Source organism: Nomascus leucogenys, chromosome 20, assembly GCF_006542625.1.
Source record: "Nomascus leucogenys isolate Asia chromosome 20, Asia_NLE_v1, whole genome shotgun sequence".
NCBI lineage: Eukaryota > Metazoa > Chordata > Mammalia > Primates > Hylobatidae > Nomascus > Nomascus leucogenys.
In genome coordinates this window covers 61,576,827-61,600,267 of record NC_044400.1, presented here as the reverse complement: position 1 = coordinate 61,600,267, position 23,441 = coordinate 61,576,827, and positions in this window count along the sequence as shown.

Sequence of the window (23,441 nt, the reverse complement as noted above, 5' to 3'; positions counted from 1 at the left end):
GAAGTTCCCAGAACATACTGTAGTGCTCAAAACTACACAAACTGCACACATACACACACACACACTCTCACTCTCTCTCTCTCACACAACACTCAATAATCAATAGCACAGACGTGAAGATGTCCCAAGAGCCAACCGAAGGAACTCCCAGTAGACAAAGATAAAAAAATTTGAGCAACAAAATAAATAAAATAATATTTACACGCTGTTGGTGGGAATGTAAATTAGTTCAGCCAAGGAAAGCAGTTTGGATATTTCTGAAAGAACTTAAAACACAGCTACCCTTCAACCCAGCAATCTCATTACTGGGTATATTTTCAAAAGAAAATAAATTGTTTTACCAAAAAGACGCACGCACTCATACGTTCTACCAAAAGACACATGTTTAAAGTATAAAATAAATATGTCTGAGTTCATGATGATATAAATAAAGGATAAATAAATGCAGGAGAAGAGACAACCCTTCCTTTCAGAAAAGTTCCAAACAGTTTATGTAGTTACTCTACCCTCCGGGAAGTGGAGTGTAACTCTCCATCCTTAAGTGTGGGCTGTTCATAGTAACTGAAAGTACAGACAGTATGGGAAGGGACAGGCCCAAACACTAACTTAGCCAAGTGATCAAGGTCAACAGCAACAATGATAAGTTATATTGATAGTTCATACTCTTGATATAATGTAAAGAAAATGACTCTGCTCTTGTATTCTTCACGCAAAACCCACATGCCTAATCTAATCATGGAAAAACATCAGAAAAAATTGAGGGACATTCAACAAAATACCTGACCAGTACTCTCTAAACTATCAAGGTCATCGGAAACAAGGAAAATCAGGAAAGCATCACAACCAAAAAAAGCCTAAGGAGACATGACTACCAAATGTAATGTGATAGTCTCGATGGTATTCTGGAACAGAAAAAGAACATTAGGTAAAAACTTAGGCTATCTGAATAAAGTATTGAACTTATCTAACAATGATGTGTAATTATTTGTTCATTAATTATAGTAAATATGCTTTACTAATATAAGAAGTTAATAATATATGAATAGTTTGTCCCAATTTTTCTGTAAACCTAAAACTGTGCTAAAATGAAAAGTGTATTTAAAAAATAGAGCACAGTTACATAAGTATATATTATTTTAGAGGTTGAAGAAATCTAGAGATATTTTAGTATAACCCTACCCTTTTATTTTGCATTAGGGAAAATTGATGTCCAGAGAGAATAATAGACATGTGTAAGATCACTTAGCATCCAAACTTGTTCAGAATCATGATTGTTTCACTTTATCCTAAATGGTGATACAAGCTAAGATACAAGCTCAGAGTGACTTGAATCCAAAAGTTCTTCCAGTAATTCTTTCCAAAAAGTCCATAAAATTAGTCAAGTTTTGCAAAGAATTGTCAAAAATTGATAGGTCTACCAATGTAACATTTACCACAGAACACAGAACTGATGTTTCCAGTGAGTATCACCGAAGGAAAGGCCTCACTCGAGTGGTGTCATGATTCCGTTTAATTTTTGCAGTTTTTGCCTGGGCTATGGATAAAACCCAAAGTTTTCAGGGCTTCAAACTAAGCAGACTTTGGAAGATTAATTCTACTAATCAAACTTAGAAGAGACTAAAGTGAATTTAACAAGTCATTTTATTGATTCATATGTAATGAGACATGTAAGTATCTCATAAAGCAAAATGCTGGTGTTCACATGAGCAACCTGCTCTTACGCTGTAGTAAGATCAACATGAAAAGCCATTTGATAACCCAAAGTGTGCTTGGTTGGAACCAGAGCAAAGAGTGTAAGTTGACTGTTTTGAATTGTTAATAGAATTAAACACAATTCCCACTTTAGTCCATCTTGCCACTGAAAACTACTTGCTTAGGGTGTACTAGCAGCACATTGGTTCATCTTTTCCAGGCTTTATCAATTTGGCTGCACATTAGAATCTTGTGGTGAACTTGGACAAAATGCTGATGCTGAAGCCCCACCCCAGAACAACTGACCTGGAATCTCTGGAGGCAGGACTTATTTTGCCATATTGGCACTTGTAAATAGCTTCACAGATTCATCAACTATGAAGCCACATTTGAAAATCACCAGTCTGTATCCTCTATGCTCCCTGCCCTTCCGCATACACCACTTCTGAAAGCCAAACTATTTTGTTCAGGAACTTTTGTTTCAAAGAAATATTACAACTAAAAATGACAGTGCAAACTTCATATTTTAATAGACAACTCCTACCACATTACAACACACATGCTGTATGCTGATGAATGCTCATGTTCAATTCAAATCAAGTAAATCTTTATTTATATACCATTTTATAGCATGCTATGTAAGAAAAGGAATTATATATCTGCCAGACATTTTCTTAAATTGGAGCTCAACTCTCGCCATCTTCTCCTAGGTTCGCTGTAAGGATCACCATCACTGGAGAAATAGAAACGTCAGCAAGAAGTAGGTTCAGTAATTATTCATTGTAAATTGTTATATTATTATTTTGTAAAGTGCTATTTTTCATGGTTTTCTGTGGTTTCAAATGTTCAATTGTTTATGCTGTTCTTTCTCTCCAACTCCCAGGGGTACAAGTGGGGTTTGGAAGTGACAAGAGACATTGGCTATGACTCATTCATGGGCCTGCACCTGTATAACTTCTCCTCCTCCTCGCTGCATTACTTACGGTATGTAAAAAAATTTTTCATATCTTCACCTCAGCAAAGGGGACGAGGACATAGACTAGAGTAAAAACATATGCCGCCATGCTGTTTTTTTGTTTGTTTGTTTGTTTTTGTTGTTGTTTTTGAGACAATCTCACTCTGTCGCCCAGGCTGGAGTGCAGTGGTGTGATCTTGACTCACTGCAGCCTCCGCCTCCTGGGTTCAAGCGATTCTCCTGCCTCAGCCTCCTGAGTAGCTGGGACTACAAGCACCCGCCACCACGCTGGCTTATTATTTTCTTTTTTTTGTATTTTTAGTAGGGATGGGGTTTCACCATGTTGGCCAGGATGGTCTGGATCTCCTGACCTGGTGATCCACCCGCTTCGGCCTCCTAAAGTGTGGGGATTACAGGCGTGAGCCACTGCACCCAGCCGGCCGGACAGTTTTTGTTGCTATCCTTGTTACTAATGTTTTCTGTTTCAGTATGAGAGTAGATGGGCATTATGTTTGAAAAGTAAGTTTTTCCATTTTGTAAATAGCTATAAAATGTTATTTTTTAAAATAAAATAATTAGTTAACAAAATAGTTAGAAATTCACAACTATTGTTCATACAGAGGCATAGAAAAAGAATCTAAGATTTTACAGTAAAAACATAAAAAGGCAGTGGTTGTATAGTGTTCACATGGCAGCAGCCTAATAGTGTTAGGCCCACAAAACAGTCTTTTTAAGGGGTTTTATGTATTTTATTCACTACTTGTAAGTTGTGTGATTTCACACTCAATAGCTGTATATCTCCTGTGACTGAATATTGGTGGTACCTCAGTCATCATCCACATTTATATATATATGTATATATATGTGTATATATGTATATATATGTGTATATATGTGTATATATGTATATATATGTGTATATATATGTATTTGATTTCACCTTTCACTCCAAGAGACATACACATCTGACTGCTTTTGTACATCTGGCTTCATCAAACACATCTGCCATCCTTCAGTACATATGTCTATTCTAAATGCATCTGTCTGAATCAAAATCATACTGCATTCTCCCACAAACACAGATTTTCATGAAGCCCAAATTTTAAAATGTTTCAGAAATAAGATATAGAGTCTGTTTTTGGTCTACCTAATTGCCTTTGTTTTCCTTTCAATGTTCTTTCATGATTTAATTTTTATCCCATGAATAAGCGGCCTGGAAGCTATGGTTCTTCCTTTTTCAAACCTCATTGGGAATAACTCTTATTTCAAAACTGACACCAAGATTTAGCTCTGAAGTTCCTAGAGTCTGACCCTTTGCTGGATTTCATGATTGAAAACAAAAAGAAAGTAAGCGTGCAGTATTATTGTTTCTGGCTCTCTTTGTGCAGAATAGTCCTCCTAGCTAAGGAAACATCAAAGGAAAACATACAAGATAATCTTTAATTACCTGTGAATGCAACCTGCTTTAAAGATAATGAAAGGGGGAAAATTGAGGCCTGATTTGTTCCAGTTGACAATCATTAAGGGACCTTTTGCAATGCTGATCCTAACTGCAATCATATCTGGCATCCTTCATTTTCTTATACATTTCACCCCAGTGGACGGTTTAGAGAATGGAAGGCAGAGCAAGCAAGTGGTGCATACGTAGGTGTGTTACTATGGATTCCTGCTATGTGTCTGCATGCATTTGTCTTTATCTGATTTTTCTCCCTTTCAATTACCTCTACACATAAACTCCCCCACCATTGCCCCATCCCCATTGCATTGATTTATTTTAAAGTAATATCAAGACATTAGATGGAAACATGGCTAAAATAACTGAAGAAACTTGAAAGCTGCTGCGGCTTTAAAATGAAAGAGAGAATTTTAAAAACAGTAATGAACTGCTTCCAACAAGTCTTCAGAATCAGTCTCAAGGAGCTAGATATACTCCAGGCTAAACCTGTAGTAGTTCCAGCGAAGTTGTCCACAGGGGCAGCTAGTAGTAATTGATTCACACGATATACTGCCTCTTTACCTTCGTCTCTCCCAATTCTCTAAGTTTCAAGGTTTTATAAAGGCTAAGCATGTATCAAGTACTAGTGCACTTGTACCTGCTCAGTCAATCCAATAAAAATTTAGTCAAGTTGAGCACTTTCTATATGCCAAGCACACGACATTGCACTGCGAGTACAAAAGGAAATAGACACAGGCTCTGCCCTCCAGGTGTTTATTGCCTAAGAGGAGAAAGTAGTCATGTAAAAGATGTATGCATAAAACATTGTAGTAACACAAGGAGAGTTGTTGGATATACCTGATAATTCAGAAAAGGAGAGGAGATGACACACAGATGAGATGAGATGTAGGGAAATAAGCATGGGAAGACTTTTATAGCTGGAATAAAATGAATCAAGTAGGAAACAGAATAGTAAACTGGTTAATTCCAAGATGTTGAACAGTGTAAGCACATCAACTGTGAGTTGATGAAGGCAGAAATTAAAGCTATAGAAATAGGTTGGGGGTGGTCCTGGGAGACTAAGAAATTTAGAATCATTCTCTATATGATTGTCATTTAAAGGATTTAAAGCTTAAGATGATTTCGCAGTTTTCTGACTTGAGTGTACAAGAAAAGAGGGATACCATTGCACAAGGGAGTCTGGGGAGAGAGTAGGCTGAGGAGTGAAGATGAGATGGTGAGTTCAGTGAGTCGGGGAAGGCTGGAGACCGCCAATTGGATTTCCTCAGAAGGTTGTCAGCTACATGTGTTTTAATCTGTGAATTAAAGGTGAAGATAGAGATTTAGGACTCATCAGCATATAGATGGTTATAACATTATGAAAGTAGAGTATATTTATCAATAAAAGCATATATAAAAAAACAAGGTAGATAATATGGTTTGGCTCTGAGTCCCCACCCAAATCTCATCTCAAATTGTAATCCCCATTGTTGAGGGAGGGCCCCTGGTGGGAGGTGATTGGATCATCGTGGCAGTTCCCCCCAGGCTGTTCTTGTGATGTTGGGGGAGTTCTCACCACAGTTGATGGTTTTAAAGTGCAGCATTTCCTGGCTCTTGCTCTCTCTCTTTCCTGCCACCATGTAAGAGGTGCTTGTTTCTCCTTCACCTTCTGCCATGATAATAAGTTTCCTGATGCCTCCCCAGCCATGCAAACCTGTGAGGCAATTAAACCTCTTTTCTTTTAAATGACTCAGTCTCAGGTATTTCTTTATAGCAGTGTGACAATTCACTAATACAGTGGACAAGTGAAACCTTAGAAAACATTATCCTTTGAGGGATGAGATTAGGACGGTACTTCCTTTTGAGGAATGCCCACTAGAATAATTTGTGCTGCCTTTTCAAAATGCGTGTGCTCAGGTCCATCTTCTAGCCTGTCACATCCAAAATAATATATCTTAGGTAGGACCTGGCCATAATGCATTTTGAAAAAGTTTCCCATAGATTCTTTTTCATGCTTCTAGTTAAATACTGAAGTAGAGAGTTTCAAAAGTTATAGGTAGAAATATCACTGATGTCTTAATACTTACCCTAACCTTGGTTTAATGGAAAGTTCTAGGACAAATGGTGACTGATAAAATCAATAACTCACAGTGTGAGGTATTTAAATGTTGCCCAATGAAAAAAGTCAAATAAGGTTCAGAGTATAAGCAACCCAAGTGCATTGCTTTTTGATTTCCATTTGTTTTAAAGAAACATCCATCAATAGATTACTCAGGAATTCCACTCATGGAAGGGAGTTTCAAAAGTGATGAAAGATAATGCCTGGAATATCCTGTCTTTAGGCATGTTTGACCTAGCCATCTGGGGACACTGGGCCACGCTGAATTCACACAAATGATCGAGATTACAGCTGTGACTACTACTATCAATTCCTTTGGAATTGATAGTAGTAGTCACAGCTGTGATCTTCTCGCCGAGAAGTCGAGTCTGATTTAGAGGCATGGTGAAGACAGATTACTGGTGGATGTGACCACAGGATGTAAGAGAAACCAGGAGGAATTCATGTAGACAGACTAAATGAGCCTTTAAATTGATGTTTTTGAAAGCCTTAATGGAGTGAAACAAAGCCTATAGTACAATTTTAAGTAAAAAAAAAATGCAGTATTCAAAATTGTATATACAGTAAATAAGTTGAAAAATATAAAATTTAGCATATCTCTACATTACCACCTCCCCCCTTCCACCACCACCACACACACAACACATACCCAAGATTAGGGAACAAAGTGTTGTCATTTTAGTGGTCAATGATATTTGAATGATAGGACTACAGATCATTCGTTTTTTCCTTCTTCATCATTTTCTATTTTTCAAAAATTTTAGAATGTGTGTGAATTAACTATACAGCTGACAAAATAAGAAGAATAAAAACACATGTTTCCTTGGTTTATGACAGCCATCTACTTCACCTAGCTGATGCCTACATGGTCATTTAGCTCTTATTAAATCCAGGAATACAACCCTATCCTAGAAATGTACATTAAAGGCCCTACTCTTATTCCTATGGGACCTGTGTTTACCTCCACTCCCTGTCATATGCACTATAATGAATTATCCGTTTCTCTACTAAATGGAAGTTCTGAGGACAGGGACCATGTCTGATCTCACCATTGTTGTGGACCTCATTCAGTGCTTATAATACCTGGTACATAGTAAGAACAGAAAAAGCCCAAAATAATTAATGCAAAATATTACCTACAAAAGAAGGCATGAGGGAAGTGACACTTTAGTGGTGAGTAGAAATTGAGGGAGGATCTGATTAAGTTAAAACATCCAGAAAGAATATCTCTGAAGCAGAACACAGTAGAACCAGGGCAGGGACGAGAATTGCTTGAAACAGTCCTCGTTGGCTGAAGGCAAGGGGAGGTGGAGAAAGGCAGGTTGGAGTCATATGAGAACCACGGAAATTTAGTAATAAGGTTGTCACCTGATATGAAGGGGTAAGGAGACACTGTCCAGGGTTTAAATAAGAGAATTATCATCGTAGGAAGAAATAAGAGAGTTTTTAATCCCTGAAAATAGACAAAATTATAAGTAGCAATACAAGGATATTACCTGTGCTCTACAAAGGAAGCAGAGGTTTCTTTGTTTCTCTAGAGTCCTTAAAGTGCTGTGTCATTCTCCTGCTGTAACCTCTTCTGCAGGAAGCTTGGCAGCAGCTACTGCTTCCTCACTCCAGGTAAACTGGAACAGGAGGGAGGACAGAGAGAGGAAGATGGGCTTATAGTCCATACAGGACTAAGCAAACAAACTCTCTTGCCTGTCACACAATCCGGAGCCTCCTGCCCCACCACTGCTTTTGAAGGAATGGTGGCTTTGTATTCTTTTGGATAAATTTATTTGCAATACAAAGAAATAGTTCTGCAATACAAAATAAATATATTTGTTATCCTGTGTAATCCACTAACTAAGGAAGTAGAGCCAAAGAGGACAAATTGTCTTTTCAGGACAGAACTCAAAAGCGAATTATGTCAACTTCCTGGTTTAAAAGCTGCTTTGGTTTCTGGAATCTAAGAAAACACTTAACTCATTGAATTAAAGCTGCTTTAAGGTTCTGAGTGTCTATCATTGGAAATAATATAATGTAAAAGACTACAGAAAACAGGCCAATGACGGGTCTTCTGATTGGCTTTGCTGTCATGAGAGTTATTAAAAACCCAATGCACCACTTCAGGAAGATTTTAAATACAAAGGAATTAGAAAATTAACAGGTTGTCTTCAGAACATTGAGAGTAGCTTACACTGGTCAAAGAATATGTCCTTTGCAACAAAGTATCTTGAAGAACAGCAGCGTAACAACTGAAAAAAAAAGAAAGAAGGAAACAAACAAACAAAAAAATCCTCTGGATCTAAGATTTTTAGAAAACTCAGGAGCATAAGATAATCAGTGATCCCACAACATACTGAAGTCTTCTGTTTCAAATTGAAAAATGACATTTTATCTCCCTGAGGCCACTCATTTGTGGTCATTATGAGAATTAATGCTTAATATATACTAGAGCTAAAAATATGTTTATGACATTAAAACACTTGTAAAACTTTGAATTGATAAATCATAGTCATCCGTGTTTTTCTAGGTCCCTGAGGTGAGATCCATGTTATGGAATTTAGTCCTTACTTTTAATTTTATGTGGATACTAAAAATACTTCCTTGATAAGTTTCATTGGACTGAAAGAATTTTCCAATAGTTCCAATGTAGGATGGCTGTCAGTGTACCATCAGGGTTTCAGATTTTGAGAACAAAGGAAACTGATTCTAGATAAATTAAATGGGAGGATTTTTCCTGACATAACGTAAGAAGGAACTCACAGAACCTATGAAAACCTGGAGAACCAGGCTTGTAAATGATCAGTCAACAAAAAAAGTTACAAAGTATTAAGCTGAAATATGCCAATTGCTTCATAGCAGGAAATATCTGGCCAGTTGGAAATAAAATGATCTCCAATTGACACTACATTCTAGTACTATTCTACTAGCTCAAGATTTTAAAACCTCAGTCTTCCAATCCATGAACACAGGATGAATGTCTTTTCATTTCTTTGTGCCTTGTTTTAATTTCTTTCAGCAATGCATCATAGTTTTCAATATACAAGTCTTTCACGAAACTCTTTAGTTTTTTCCTACATAGATTATTCTTTTAGGTGGTATTGTATGTAAATGGGATTATTTTCGTATTTTTCTTTTCAGATAGTTTATTGTTAGGCTCATTTTTGTATATTGACTTTTTATCCTCAGCTTTACTACATAGCAGCTCTCGCTTATCTGCAGGCGGTACATTCAGGACCATCAGTGGTTGCTTGAAGCTATAGAATACTAAATCCTGTATATACTATGTTTTGTGCTGTCCACATATAAATATAATAAAGTTTAGGCCGGGCGCGGTGGCTCACGCTTGTAATCCCAGCACTTTGGGAGGCCGAGGCGGGCGGATCACGAGGTCAGGAGATCGAGACCACGGTGAAACCCCGTCTCTACTAAAAATACAAAAAAATTAGCCGGGAGTGGTGGCGGGCGCCTGTAGTCCCAGCTACTCGGAGAGGCTGAGGCAGGAGAATGGTGTGAACACGGGTGGCGGAGCTTGCAGTGAGCCGAGATCGCGCCACTGCACTCCAGCCTGGGCGACAGAGCGAGACTCTGTCTCAAAAAAATAAATAAAAAATAAATAAATAAAAAAATAAAGTTTAATTTATAAATTAGGAACAGTAAGAGATTAATAACTAGGGCTGGGTGCGGTGGCTCATGCCAGTAATCCCAGCACTTTGGGTGGCTAAGGTGGGCAGATCACTTGAGGGCAGGAGTTTGAGACCAGCCTGGCCAACATGGTGAAAGCCCGTCTCTACTAAAAGTACAAAAATTAGCCAGGTGTGGTGGTGCATGCCTGTAATCCCAGGTACTTGGGAGGCTGAGGCAGGAGGATCACTTGAACCCCAGAGGGAGAGGTTGCAATGAGCCAAGTTTGTGCCACTGCACTGTAGCCTGGGCAATGGAACAAGACTCCATCTCAAAAAAAAAAAGAGATTAATAACTAATAATAAAATAGAGCGATTATAACAATATACTGCAATCATCGTTATAGGAATGTGGTCTCTCCTCTACATTCCTCGTAGAAATAGTGGTGGATCCACCTACAGTATAACTTGGGATCGCTGATTCTAATAGACCAAAGTAGGAAACTCATATGTTCCAAAACAACATAGTCCAGGTAATAAAAGAGGAATTCCTATACAAAGCAAGTGTTTTATGAATTCTTTATCATTTCTTTTTAATTTTTTATTTCCATAGGTTCTGGGAGAACAGGCAGTATTTGGTTACATGAGTAAGTTCTTTAGTGGTGATTTGTGAGATTTTGGTGCACCCGTCACCTGAGCACTATACACTGAACCCACTTTGTAGTCTTTTATCCCTCACCTTACTCCCACTCTTTCCCCCGACTTCCCGAAGTTTATTGTGTTATTCTTATGCCCGCACATCCTCATAGCTTAGCTCCCACTTACGAGTGAGAACATACCACGTTTGGTTTTCCATTCCTGAGTTACTCACTTAGAATAATAGTCTCCACTTCTATCCAGGTTGCTGTGAATGCCATTAATTAGTTCCTTTTTATGGCTGAGAAGTATCCCATCATATATATACACACACACACACACACACACACACCATATATATATATATACCACATATATATACATCATATAAATATATAATATAAATATAAATATATATACATCATATAAATATGTATGTGTATATATATACCACAATGTCTTTATCCACTCGTTGCTTGATGGGCATTTGGGCCAGTTCCAAATTTTTGCAATTGGTAGTTGTGCTGCTATAAACGTGTGTGCAAGTATCTCTTTCGTATAATGACTTCTTTTCCTCTGGGTGGATACCCAGTAGTGGGATTGCTGGATCAAATGGTAGTTCTACTTTTATTTCTTTAAGGAATCTCCACACTGTTTTCCACAGGGGTTGTACTAGTTTACATTCCAACCAGCAGTGTAGAAGTCTCCCCTTTTCACTGCATCCACTGCAACATCTATTATTTTTAGATTTTTTGACTATCGCCATTCTTGCAGGAGTGAGTAAGGTGGTGTCACATTGTGGTTTTGGTTTGCATTTCCCTGATCATTAGTGATGTTGAGCGTTTTTTCATAGTTTATTGGCCATTTGTATATCTTCTTTTGAGAATTGTCGGTTCATGTCCTTAGCCCACTCTTTGATGGGATTATTCTTCCTAATTTGTTTGAGTTTCTTGTAGATTCTGGATATTAGTCCTTCTATGTTAGCTTTTCTTTATACTATTCTGAGGAGCTATGAGTAGTAATACCAGGTGGTTAATAACACAGGTTCTGGGATTAGACTGCCTTGATTCAAATCAAAGCAACTTTATACAAAAGCAGTATGAACTCAGGAAAGATGCTAAATACACTGACCCTTAGTTTTCCTCTCCATAAAACGAGGGGAGTAATAGATTCCATATCTTAGCCTTGTCATGAGTATTAGATTGGATAATCTGTGTAAACCAATTACTGCAGTTCCTGGCACATATTAAATGCTCAATTAGTACTACTGACATTATTATAAGAATTGATCTTCAATAATCTGGATAGAAATAAGAAATATTTCCTTAGTTAACTAAATTTTTGAAATAATAATAATAGTTTCACCTTTTTTGGAAAGTCACAACATATATTAACTTATTAAAAGCTCTGAAAAGTCTTGCATATGTTTAACACAACATTTTCTAAACCTAATTAGCCACCCAATCATATTGGGCTTTTTCTGCATTATGCACATCTCTCCTCTCCAGCCACTCCAAACGAATATTTAATTTATTCATGGAGTAATAATTCAAATTATCCTTTTAGAAGCAATAACCTTAAGACCGTATTGCAAATGGGAAATCCCATTTCCTTGGGTGTGTGAAAGTGGTCTGGCTATGACATCTATTCTATTCTCTGGTCCATGTTTGGGAGCTCTGGATATTCTCCTCACATATGGTCTGATGAAATAGCTTTCTGAGATAAACGAGATATTTTCTCTAGACAAGGTTTAAAATGAGTTTTACTTTCCTCTAGAATTTCCACCCTCTCCAGAGAACTCCAGAAGCTTTAGGAAAGCGAGTTTTCATCAATGGGATTTTTCATATATTATGCAAGTTTTCGTTTGGATTACCAAAATGAGTCTCTTATGCATTCTTTTACTTTGAAAATGCTGGGATTAACCAATACCATTTTTTTATTAAGTAATTGGAGAGGGTTGAATATATTTCATTTTTGTCCCTTAGAGTTCAGCAGTGAACTGGGCTGAGCCAATTTGCAGAGAAATGCCAAGACCTTTGGATGATATTGGTGATTCCAGCATGTCCTGAAGGCTCTTCCCAGGGAAGTCAGGGTACAGACCTGCCCTGCGGTTTTATATTTCCCATTCCAGCTCCTGAGTCCAGAGGTCTCTCTCTCTCTCTCTCTCTCTCTCTCTCTCTATATATATATATATATATATATATATATATATATATAATATTAAATATATAAATATTAAAAAAATATATATATATAGCCACTTGCAGATATTAGATATTTTCTACTCTCCCTTAGGCTAATTTATAAATATGCAATGTGGTATGAGGGTGGTGGTGTCTTCTGAATATTTTTGTTCCACATGTACACTACTGATTGTTCCAACCATAGTTCAGACACCACTATGAACACCCAGGAGATTCCATTTTATTCCTTTGCTCAAAAGTTATTAGTGTCAATAAAAAAATGTGATATTACTAGAACTCTATGGTGTGGGTTATCATGTACCTTTTGCAGTTATAAATAAAGACAAATGACCAGAGAAGAAACTGGATAATCTCCTGGACCTACTTGGACCAACAAACTATGGCCTGAATCAAAGGTTATTGTGACTGGTCTACTTTGGATTATGTGTATTCTTAAAATCAATAGCCAAAAATCAATATGAGTGATGAGGCTGGGAGTAACAGTAGTAACCATAAGAATGGGGTAAGAGCAGTTCCTAAAAAGAAGCAGTTTGTAGGAAATCCTAGAGGCCCACTTTGGAGAAGAAATACAATAAAAGAAGAAACTTGGGAAATAGGTACAGGGCAGATAACATAGGACTTAAAGAGTGAATTAGTAAATGTTAAGTGTAATTAAAGATCTTGTGCACATGTACCCAAAAACTTAAAGTATAATAATAATAAAATAAAATTAAATTAAATTAAATTTAAAAAAGACCTTGGTAAGCTTCAGTCATGACCCAAGATGGCCCATAGGCTTAATTGACTTGGCCCAGGTCTCCAGCTCAGACTCACCTTGCAACAATCCCTGTGCTTCTTCTGCCTCAGCCATATCATGCTATAAATCCCACCAAATCACTGCTTTCATATCTTCTTGCAGAGATATTTTGCACGTAGATCAAATATCACCCTCCCCAGGGAAGCTTGCTGAAGGTGGTCCCACCCATAAACTTTAAGTCCCATGACACCAGGACCCATATTTCTATTGATCACTATTTCACTTCCAGGGATCAGTGTAATACCTAGCATTCTTGGTATCCAATAAATGTTTGTGGAATGGATAAATTAATAAACAAGTAATCAAATTATTTCCTGAATACATAATGTTATCTCACACTTCTGTACTCCTGTAAATGCCATGTGCTTCTTCCCAGGTTTTCTTCATGGAAAGCTCTTGCTTTAATTTTGACGACGGCTCAGTGTCTTCTTATCTGCTACACTTTTTCCACCTTCCCATTCCCTCTCAGAAATTCAGATGCTTCCTCTGTGTGACCCTAAGCATCATATGAATTTTTCAATAATGGCAAGTCATTGCACTTTATTGTAAATTATGTTTCTGTAACCAGCTTTCACTGTAATGTGAGTTCTTACAACATAGTAGTGTGACTTTGCATCAGCACCAACTAGCAAAGTGCATGAAATATACTACGTAGTTATTAAATAGTTCTTAAATTGGTGAATGAAGTGAGAAAATAGGACTTTATCACTGGAAGTGGCTACAAAGATTCTCTTATTTTATAAATGAGAAAATAAGAATATAAAATATTGTTATTTTTTTCCACATCAACCAGAAAGTGAATTGTGTGTCTATTTTGCCCATTATTATATCCTTAAAGTTTAGCACAGTATGTATGTGTAATACAGTACAGATGTGCTAAACATTAAGACATAATGCTCAGAGTTCAGCAAAGTATATATATCCAGTAAATAATGCTTAAATGTTATAGTTTAAAGTCTCTGAATTAATTAGTGAAAGTGCTATTTCAAGAAGTAAGATATTCAAATACTAGATTCATCTTCTACAGATCAATGTGTGGCCTGTTAAAGAATGCTGACTGCCCTTGTCTTGTAGTTGTTCTCAGAAGAAAGGATAAGTTTCTGTGCATTTTCAACTTAATAAAATAATCCTTCTTTGACTCTGTTTCCTCCCTTTTTTCTTTATTCTACGTTCAACCTTGTCCCTTGAAAGATTCTGGCACAATGCACACTCTCCTAAGATGTAGTTCAAATCCAAATCAAACAGTCAACCATGAGCATAGAGCAGCTACAGCTGTGGTTCTTGGGAAGCAAACTGGGTCAGTGAATATTGATACAGAGATGGCATGGAAGCCCTATATTCTCTTGTCCGTTTATAAAATACCCTCACATCTTTCAGAATTATCCCTAGCATCATATGCTAAAGCTGCCTAAATAAACTGTAGCAGTTCGTCACAAGATATTTCGCAGGCAGTGGAAATCTTTCAAAGAATTTTCAGTGAATTGGTGAAATAGTCAGCATATAATACTAGGTGATAAATTTGGAGAGAAAGGTGTGTGTACCATATGACCTTGATTTTGAGATAAACGTATAAGAGAAAATATTTAGAAACCACATCAAAATATTGAGCGGTTTTCAAGAGTGGTAATTCCCTAGCTACTTAAAATATCTTCCTTCTGTTTTTTTTCTATTTTCCAGATGTTTTCCAACAAGCATGTAAAGCTCCTCTATCTGGTCAAAAGTAGTCTTATAATATTTAGTACCAATCCCCTACTCTGAAAGGATCTGCAATTGGTCATTTGTGCATCAGTAGGGTCTTATTTTATTACTTTGTCCTCTCTAAAGGCATTTTCCCTCAGACTCTCTTTCTTATTGTGCAATAAAATACTTTGTCTCCAGTCAAAGGGCTTCCAAAAGGAAGAGGAGAGAATAATACTGTGGGACAAATTGGTATGGTGGAAAGAATATGAGATTCTTACAATCAGAAAGATTTGGGTTGGGTCCCACGTTTGCCCCTTACCAAGAAGATGATCTTCCCTAAGTTGGCTGAGCTCTCTGAGATCCAGTGTGTTCATTTGCAAACTGCAATTGCTAATGAGAGGAAGAAATGGACACAGGAAAAGGGAGTACATATAGTATGTTGAAGACAGAATGGACTGGGGCAGTCAGTTAAATTGTGAGGAAAAAGGTGAAATGACCTGGACTCCAGGAAAGAAATTACTAAAGTTTATTTAATGTCTATTATGGCCTGTAATGTGCTTTGCTTTGAATATATGCTTTACTAGAGTGAACTAGAGTTAAGTGACAAGTCACAAAAGCAGTATGGTAAAAGTAGTTGGCTTGGGGCAGGAAATTACAAGCTGAAAGCTCACAGATGCCAGGTTATACAAATAGTGACCTAGGACTCAGGCACGTTTATCTTTCCCCTACATTATATTAGTATTACTAGGGAACCTTTAAAAACTACGAATGTCTGGGAAAATTCTCAAATGAATGAAGGTGAGGAGGTGAGATTCAGGCATTCATCCTTAAAAAAAAAAACTTTCCAGGTAATTCTAATATGCAGACAGGATTGAGAACCACTGAGCCAGGTTACCCTCACGCCTATGTTTCTAGAAGTAGGTGGCTCCCATCTAGTTTCTTTTCTCCATGATTAAAAATGTGTATAGTAAGAAGTTTCTCAACTGGAAGATGAACATCACTGTTACTCTTTCAATAGCAACTGACCCTATACCTGTCTATCAAGGAGGCAATAGAGAGTGGTGGGGAATAAGATAAATTGGCTAGCATATGCCCTGTCTGAAGGGGCATCTGCTACTCACTCAGGTCACACCAATTGTTGACAGGAGAAATGCCTGCCCAGTGTTGGAGATTATATTTTAAAAGAGAAACCAGAATTCAAGATTTTGAATAACATCTGTCAATTTTTTAATGTTGGTTCAATTTTTAGTAACATCATAGGGGCCAAGCAAACCACGTCTGCTGGCCAATCCAACCTTCTGTCCACCGATGTGTGACTTTTGGCTTGATATGTAGTATAGGCATCCATCACCTGACCCTTGGAGGGGCTGGAGGAATGGGCTATTTCAATGAAATATAGCAGCTATGAAACAGAGTTTACCTTCAGGCTGTTGAGGAGGTAGTTCTTGCCCTTGCACAAGGGACATAGCACCAGCACTGATGTTGGAAGTGTTAAGCTCATTAATAAGGCTGATCACTTGGTTTGGGTTTGTGTACACAGACCTAAATCAGTCTCTGCAGGGCCATAATGATAGTTCCTAACACACTGGAGGTGACATATGTAAAGTGCATAGCATACCACCTGTACATAGAAGACATGTAATAAATGTTTGCTTCCTCTTCAACTCCTACTTTGCTGCTTTTCTCCCCTCTCTCCCTCTCCCACTCTCCCCTTGCTTTGAAAAGTAAACACTGGACATGTCACGTTCTCCTTCAGGATAGCATTGGTCAATGCCATTGATGGCTGTGCTGCTGTCATCACCTTTTGAGCTTTTGAATAGATGATTTTAACATTAAGCATCCTCTTGTCCTCTTCTCTACCCAAGAACAGCAAGATTCTGACAGAGTGGTCAGTGCAAAAGTGCAAAATATGTTTAGTGAAGAACAATTTGGCAATATCTATACAAATGTAAAATACACATTCCCTTTGACGTGAGAATTCATCTAGGAATTTGTCTTATGGATAGGCTTATCCATTTCCTCAAACACGTGGATTTGGAATGCTCAGTGCAGCCTTTTCTTAATGATCTCTGAAGTTGAAGATAACCTAAATATTTATCAAAAGGGTGTACACATTTATACAATAGGATCCTCTACAGCAGTACTTCTCAACCAGGAGAATTTTGCACCCCAGGGGGAATTTGGCAATGTCTGGGGACATTTTCAGTTGTCACTACTGGAGAGGTTATATAAGCTTATATATCCTGACAATATTTCTGGAGAAATGTATTTAAAAATTTCTTAGCAATGGTTGCTACTGGAGAGAGACTAAAGACTGGAGATCCACTGTAGAGGGAGGAGTTGCATTTTACTTTTATACACTTTGTACTATTTTAAGTTTTTAGCAAATCAACCTATTTCATTTCCAGTAAAAATTTGATTTTATGGTTGTTTTTGTTAAGCAAAATGAGTAAAGGTAAAATGGGACAGTGGCCAATATCTCTCCTCTTTTTTACCCTTCTCTTCTGTCCAAAAAGGCACCTTTCTATTTAGGATATCAGTAATTTTCTATGATCACAGTGGTCTCCCAGGAAAAGCTCAGCTCCCAGTAATTTTAACTTTAATAAAAATCTAATTGAAATGTAGACTCTGCTAGGAAGATTTATGTTTTAAGTTTTGCTTTTCAAATTCTGTTATGTAATAAAAGATTGTGTTGTGTGTAGTGGGATTTTAAGTATGGAACTTTCTGGAGTCAGGAAGACATTTTTGGAGCTTCTAAAAATATGCCAAATATGGAAGCATCTCCTCCTTTAAAAAATAAATGTTGTGTATATTTAAGGTATACAACATGATGTTGTGGGATACATCATAGTTAAAAGGCTACTGGAATAAAGCAAATTAATACATCCATCATCTCACATATTTATCTGTTTGTTTGTTTTTGTGGCAGGAGCAGCAAAAATTACTCACTTACCATGAATCCCAAATACAGTACACTTTTATGACCTATAGTCCTCATTTGTACATTTGATCTCTAGACTTGTTTGTCCTACAGATCTGCTACATTGAATTCCCTGACCTATATTTCCCCATTTTCTCTCCACTTCCCCACCACTGTTTTCTTCTCTATTTCTGAATTTTGTTTAAAGAATTCACATATGAGTGATACCATGAATTAGTTTTCTTTTTGTGTCTGGCTAATTTCACTTAGCGTAATGTCTTCCAGGTTTATTTATGTTATGGCAAATGATGAGATCTCCTTCTTTTACAGGGCTTAATATTATTCCATGGTATGCATGTACCACAAATCTATCTGTCCGTTGACGAACACTTAGGGTGTTTCCATATCTTGGCTATTGTGAATAATACTGCAATAAAAATTGTAAAAATGGAGCTGCAGATGCCTTTACAAGGTAGTGACTTTTTTTCTTTGCATATATTGCCAGAAGAGAAATTGCTGGGTCATATGTAATTCAATTTTTAATTTATTTAGACAACTTTATACTATTTTCCATAATGACTGTACCAATTTACATTCCTACCAACAGTGTTTAAGAGTTCCCTTTTCTCCACACCCTCACCCAGCATTTATTTGTGACTTTTTGATGCAGCAAAGGTCAAAACAGGTGTGAAGCGTTATCTCATAGTGGTTTGGATTTGCACTTTTCTTCCTCATTGCTCTTGGGTTGAGTGAACAATTTCCTTTGGGTACTGTACCACTTTACTTGTGTGTTCAGCGCAGTCACAAAACTTTACAACAGATTAGCTCAGCAATGTGTACTGCAGTCTCTAGGAAAGCATGAAAATTTTTGGTTTGATCTTTAGAGTCCTCTTTTGTTTCCAAAAGTTCCCAATGAACTCTAAGATTAAGAATTCTATCTCTATTCCAAGAATCAATTATGGCATTTACCAGTTAACTAATGGTCAGTACATATGACAAAAAAACCCACTAAAACATTGAAGTCCTGCTCTAATTGGAAAAGAAACACTCTAAAAATAAATAAACTAGGGTGTTTAAGTTTTATCAACAAATGAGAAAACAATCTGGGACTGGTGTAGTTATGTAATTTAAGAAAAAAGTGCCAAAGGATGGAGATGTAGATAGGGACTAGTGCCAATGATATTAGATAATACTGCCACATAAAAGGCTATACAATTCTATCAGCGTTTATATGTGCATATTTACAATCTTTCAAGGCAGGAAATACTTTTCTCATATGCTTCTTCTTTACTATGTAAAGTAGTCTTTTATAGACTAGCCTCTTGGTTAATATCAGTCCTTCCAATCAAGCATCCAATTGTAATCCTGGCTCCCTCCCTTGAATCAGTTTTGCTGGTTGTATATTAAATATACAGCCAGCACCATATAGTTATGATTTCCATCTGTAAAGTCTGATATTTTCAATGGCCCTAGCAAGATTTCCTTTGGGTACTTTGAACAGAGACAGAATAGGCAATTGACTATCCTGAAGCAATTACAAAGCTGGATTGTTCAATTTTGTATGGTGAGAATCTATTTGCCTTACGTCTCACCTAACATCACTGCATATAAATGCAATAAAACCTATAGGCTCAGACTCAATCTTGGCATCACATATCAGAAAATTTTATCTTATCAAAAGCACTTCTCGGGTGAAATAAGCTGCCTATAGTTACAGAAATGCTTCAGCCATAAATGTGATTGCCATAAAAAAATTACATTAGCTAAAGGTCTACCATTTAAAGAGTCAAAAAAGCTATCTAACATGCTCTCTAAAAAGAAATTCATAGTTTCTGCTGGTAAATCCCAAAATTAAAATACTTTTCAGTGAGTCAAATACTGTGAGTAACATAACTATAATTACTTACCTCGTGTGATCACTACAATAGCCTCCTAATTATTTTCCTTTAATGGAGAATAGTAAACCATTTCAAACTAGCCTTGATACTTCTGCCAGGATAATCTTTCTAAATGGCAGTCTTGTCTGGTCACTCTCTAGTTTAAAACGATGACTCTCCCTGGGAAAAGTCTTTGGAGATCTTCCTCAGACAACAAAATAAGTCTTCTCATGATCTTACTCCAGCCAGTTTTTTCCAGCTACCCTTCTGCAATTCTTCTACTTTCACCGTACACTTCAGCAATACCTAATCAATTGCAGTTCCCTAGGTAGTTCTGCTACCTGATGCTCAGAGCCAGGAATTAGGGTGAAGAGAGTGAGGCATTTGCTTCAGGTGCAAAATTTAAGAAGATGCCAAAAATCAATAATAACAATAAATAATGTTTTAATGCAGTATTTTTAAAACCAAAATTAATGTAACAATCTGTAATAGGTAAGATTGTAATAATATAAATATAATATTGTAAGCATCAAAATATTATTTTTCTTCTAATAATCATTCCTCTTGCTTGACATATGTGTTCTGCATTTGTTACCTCTGCTCATCTTACTCATCCTTTAAGACACTCCTCTTCAAGGAAGTGATCTCTGATTTTTCTTTTCCCAGAAAGAACTCAGGGCTCCTTCTGAACTACCATGGTACCTTGTACATGCTTCTATTTATTCATTTATCATCCTGTGTTTGTTTATTTCTGTACCAGTGTGTGTTAGAACACATATCTCTATAGACACTATGCTTATTCTGCCTAACATCTCCTAGAGACTATGGTAAGCAGAATTCTAAGACAGCCCCATGATTTCCACTCCCACTGCTATTACACCCGTGATTAAGTTCCATTATATGGCAAAGGTAAGGGATCTCACCCCCTTGATTAGGTTACATTATAGAGCAAAGGTGGAGGGATTTTGCAGATGTAATTAAGGCTCCAAATTGGTTGAATTTAATCAAAAGTGAAATTATTCTGGATGCCCCAGACTTAATCAAAGCCCTTGAAAAGAGGGCTTAGGTTTTCTTTGCAGTCAGAGAATATCCTGCTGGCTTTGAGGAGCAAGTTGCCATGAGTTCTTCAGCTATAAGGAAATGAGTTCTGCAAAACAAACAAACAAACAAACAAACAAAACAACTAAGTGAACTTGGAAGAGAAGCTCAAGCTTCTGTTAACATTTTGATTGTAGTTTTGTCAGACCCTGAACAAAAGATCAAGCTACTCTGTGCTCTAATCTGTGCTCACACTACTGACCCACAGACACTGTTTTAAGTTGCTGTGTTCATACATAATTTCTTGTGAAAAATAGAAAACTAATACAGAGAATATTATATTAACCTCCTAAGTGAATTCCCTGTATACAATTTACCATTAAACTTTTGATCTGTTATACCACATCTATATTAATCTTTCTGAAGAGCTATGATTTTATTATTCTCTGCTAAAGACCTCCATTTAAAAACTCCTCATTTCCCACAAAGTAATGAAAAACTCCATAGTCTATATTCTCAGTGATCTTCTTCCAATTTGTCTTTCAAAACCTACCTCCCACTACTCTATAAAAACTTAACTCCACTCTAATGAAATAATCATTCCCTCTTCTTACACATGATCTAGGCAATTATTGCCTCTATACTTTTGCTATATCTACAAACAATTAAATACAGGATGATAAGTGCAAAAATCAAAGCATGTTTAAGGAACCATGGTAGTTCAGAAGGAGCCCTGAGTTCTTTCTGGGAAAAGAAAAATCAGAGAGCACTTCCTTGAAGAGGGGTTTCCTAAAGCATGAGTAAGATGAGCAGAGTTAACAAATGCAGAACACATATGTCAAGCAAGAGGAATGATTATCAGAAGAAAAAATAATATCATATTTGATGAAAAATGAGGCTATAATTAGTAGATATAGCAAACCTATTTTTCAGCAAATATGATGAAAAATATGAAGCTACAATTAGTAGATACAGAAAACCTATTTTTCAGCTCTCAATCCCAATTCTTAACTTTCATTATTATTATTTATTGAATGTATACTTTCTTATCTTTAAAGATAAAAGTTTTGCATTAGGTTGGATGTAATAAGAGCATATTTTACCCAAATTCTCCCCTGTAAAGCCAACTGAAAACAATGAAGAACATAAAAAGACAGTGATAAATGCCTATAATTGATGTAGAAGACATCCATCCTGTCAATCAATAAACTATAAATAATCATCACTAAATATTGTGAAATACAACCATACTGAAGAAAGACTTTGAAAACATATAAGTACTCCTGCAGAATGTGGAAAGCTAGAAGAAATCTCCATAGTCAGGTGGCTTATTCTAAGGGATAAATTTATTGACTTATAAAGTACATGACAGTACGATAAGAGTGTCAATGAACTTTTATCAAGACCTCAGCCATAGATGAGAAAGGGCCAAATGAAGATAACCACTGTGTTAGTCAGGTTTGTTTTATATATATATATATATATATATATATATATTTATAGATATATATTTATATATATTTATATATATATATTTATATATATATATATACACACACACACAGGTACGTGTTGCTTAATGTTAGGGATAGGTATAACCTATTGCTGCTAGGCTACAACCTTGTAGAACATGTCACTCTCCTGAATACTGTAGGCAATTGAAATACAATGGTAAGTATTCGTGTATCTAAACAGATCTAAACATAGAAAATGTACAGTATAATCATGACATATCAGATAAAAAATGGTACACATGTATAAGGCAATTACCATGAGTGGGGCCTGCAAGACTGGAAATTGCTCTGCATGAGTCAGTGGGTGGTGAATGAATGTGAAGGTCTAGGACATTACTATACACTACTGTAGATTTTATAAACACTGTGCATTTAGGTTACACTAAATTTATTTTAAAAAATTATTCCATAATAGCCTGGGTGTGGTCGCTCATGCCTGTAATCCCAGCACTTTGGGAGGCCAAGGCTGGCGGATCTTGAGGTCAGGAGTTCAAGACCAGCCTGGGCAATATGGTGAAACCCCATCTCTACTAAAAATGCAAAAATTAGCTGGGCATGATGATGCATGCCTGTAATCCCAGCTACTGGGAGGCTGAGGCAGGAGAATTGCTTGAACCTGGGAGGAGGAAGTTGCAGTGAGCTGAGGTTGAGCCACTGCACTCCAGCCTGGGCGACAGAGAGAAGCTCTGTCTCAAAAAAAAATCTATATCTATATATATAGATATATAGATATAATTCTTTAATAAATAACCTTAGATTACTGTAACTATTCTTACTTTGTACAATTTTATTTTTTTTTAAATTTTGGACTCTTTTGTAATAAACCTAGCTTAAAACACAAATATATTTTACAGCCATACAAAAATATTTTCTTTCTTGATATCCTTATTCTGTAAGCTTTTTTCATTTTTTTAACTTTTTAACTTTTTTGTTAGAAACTAAGACACAAACAAACACATTTGGC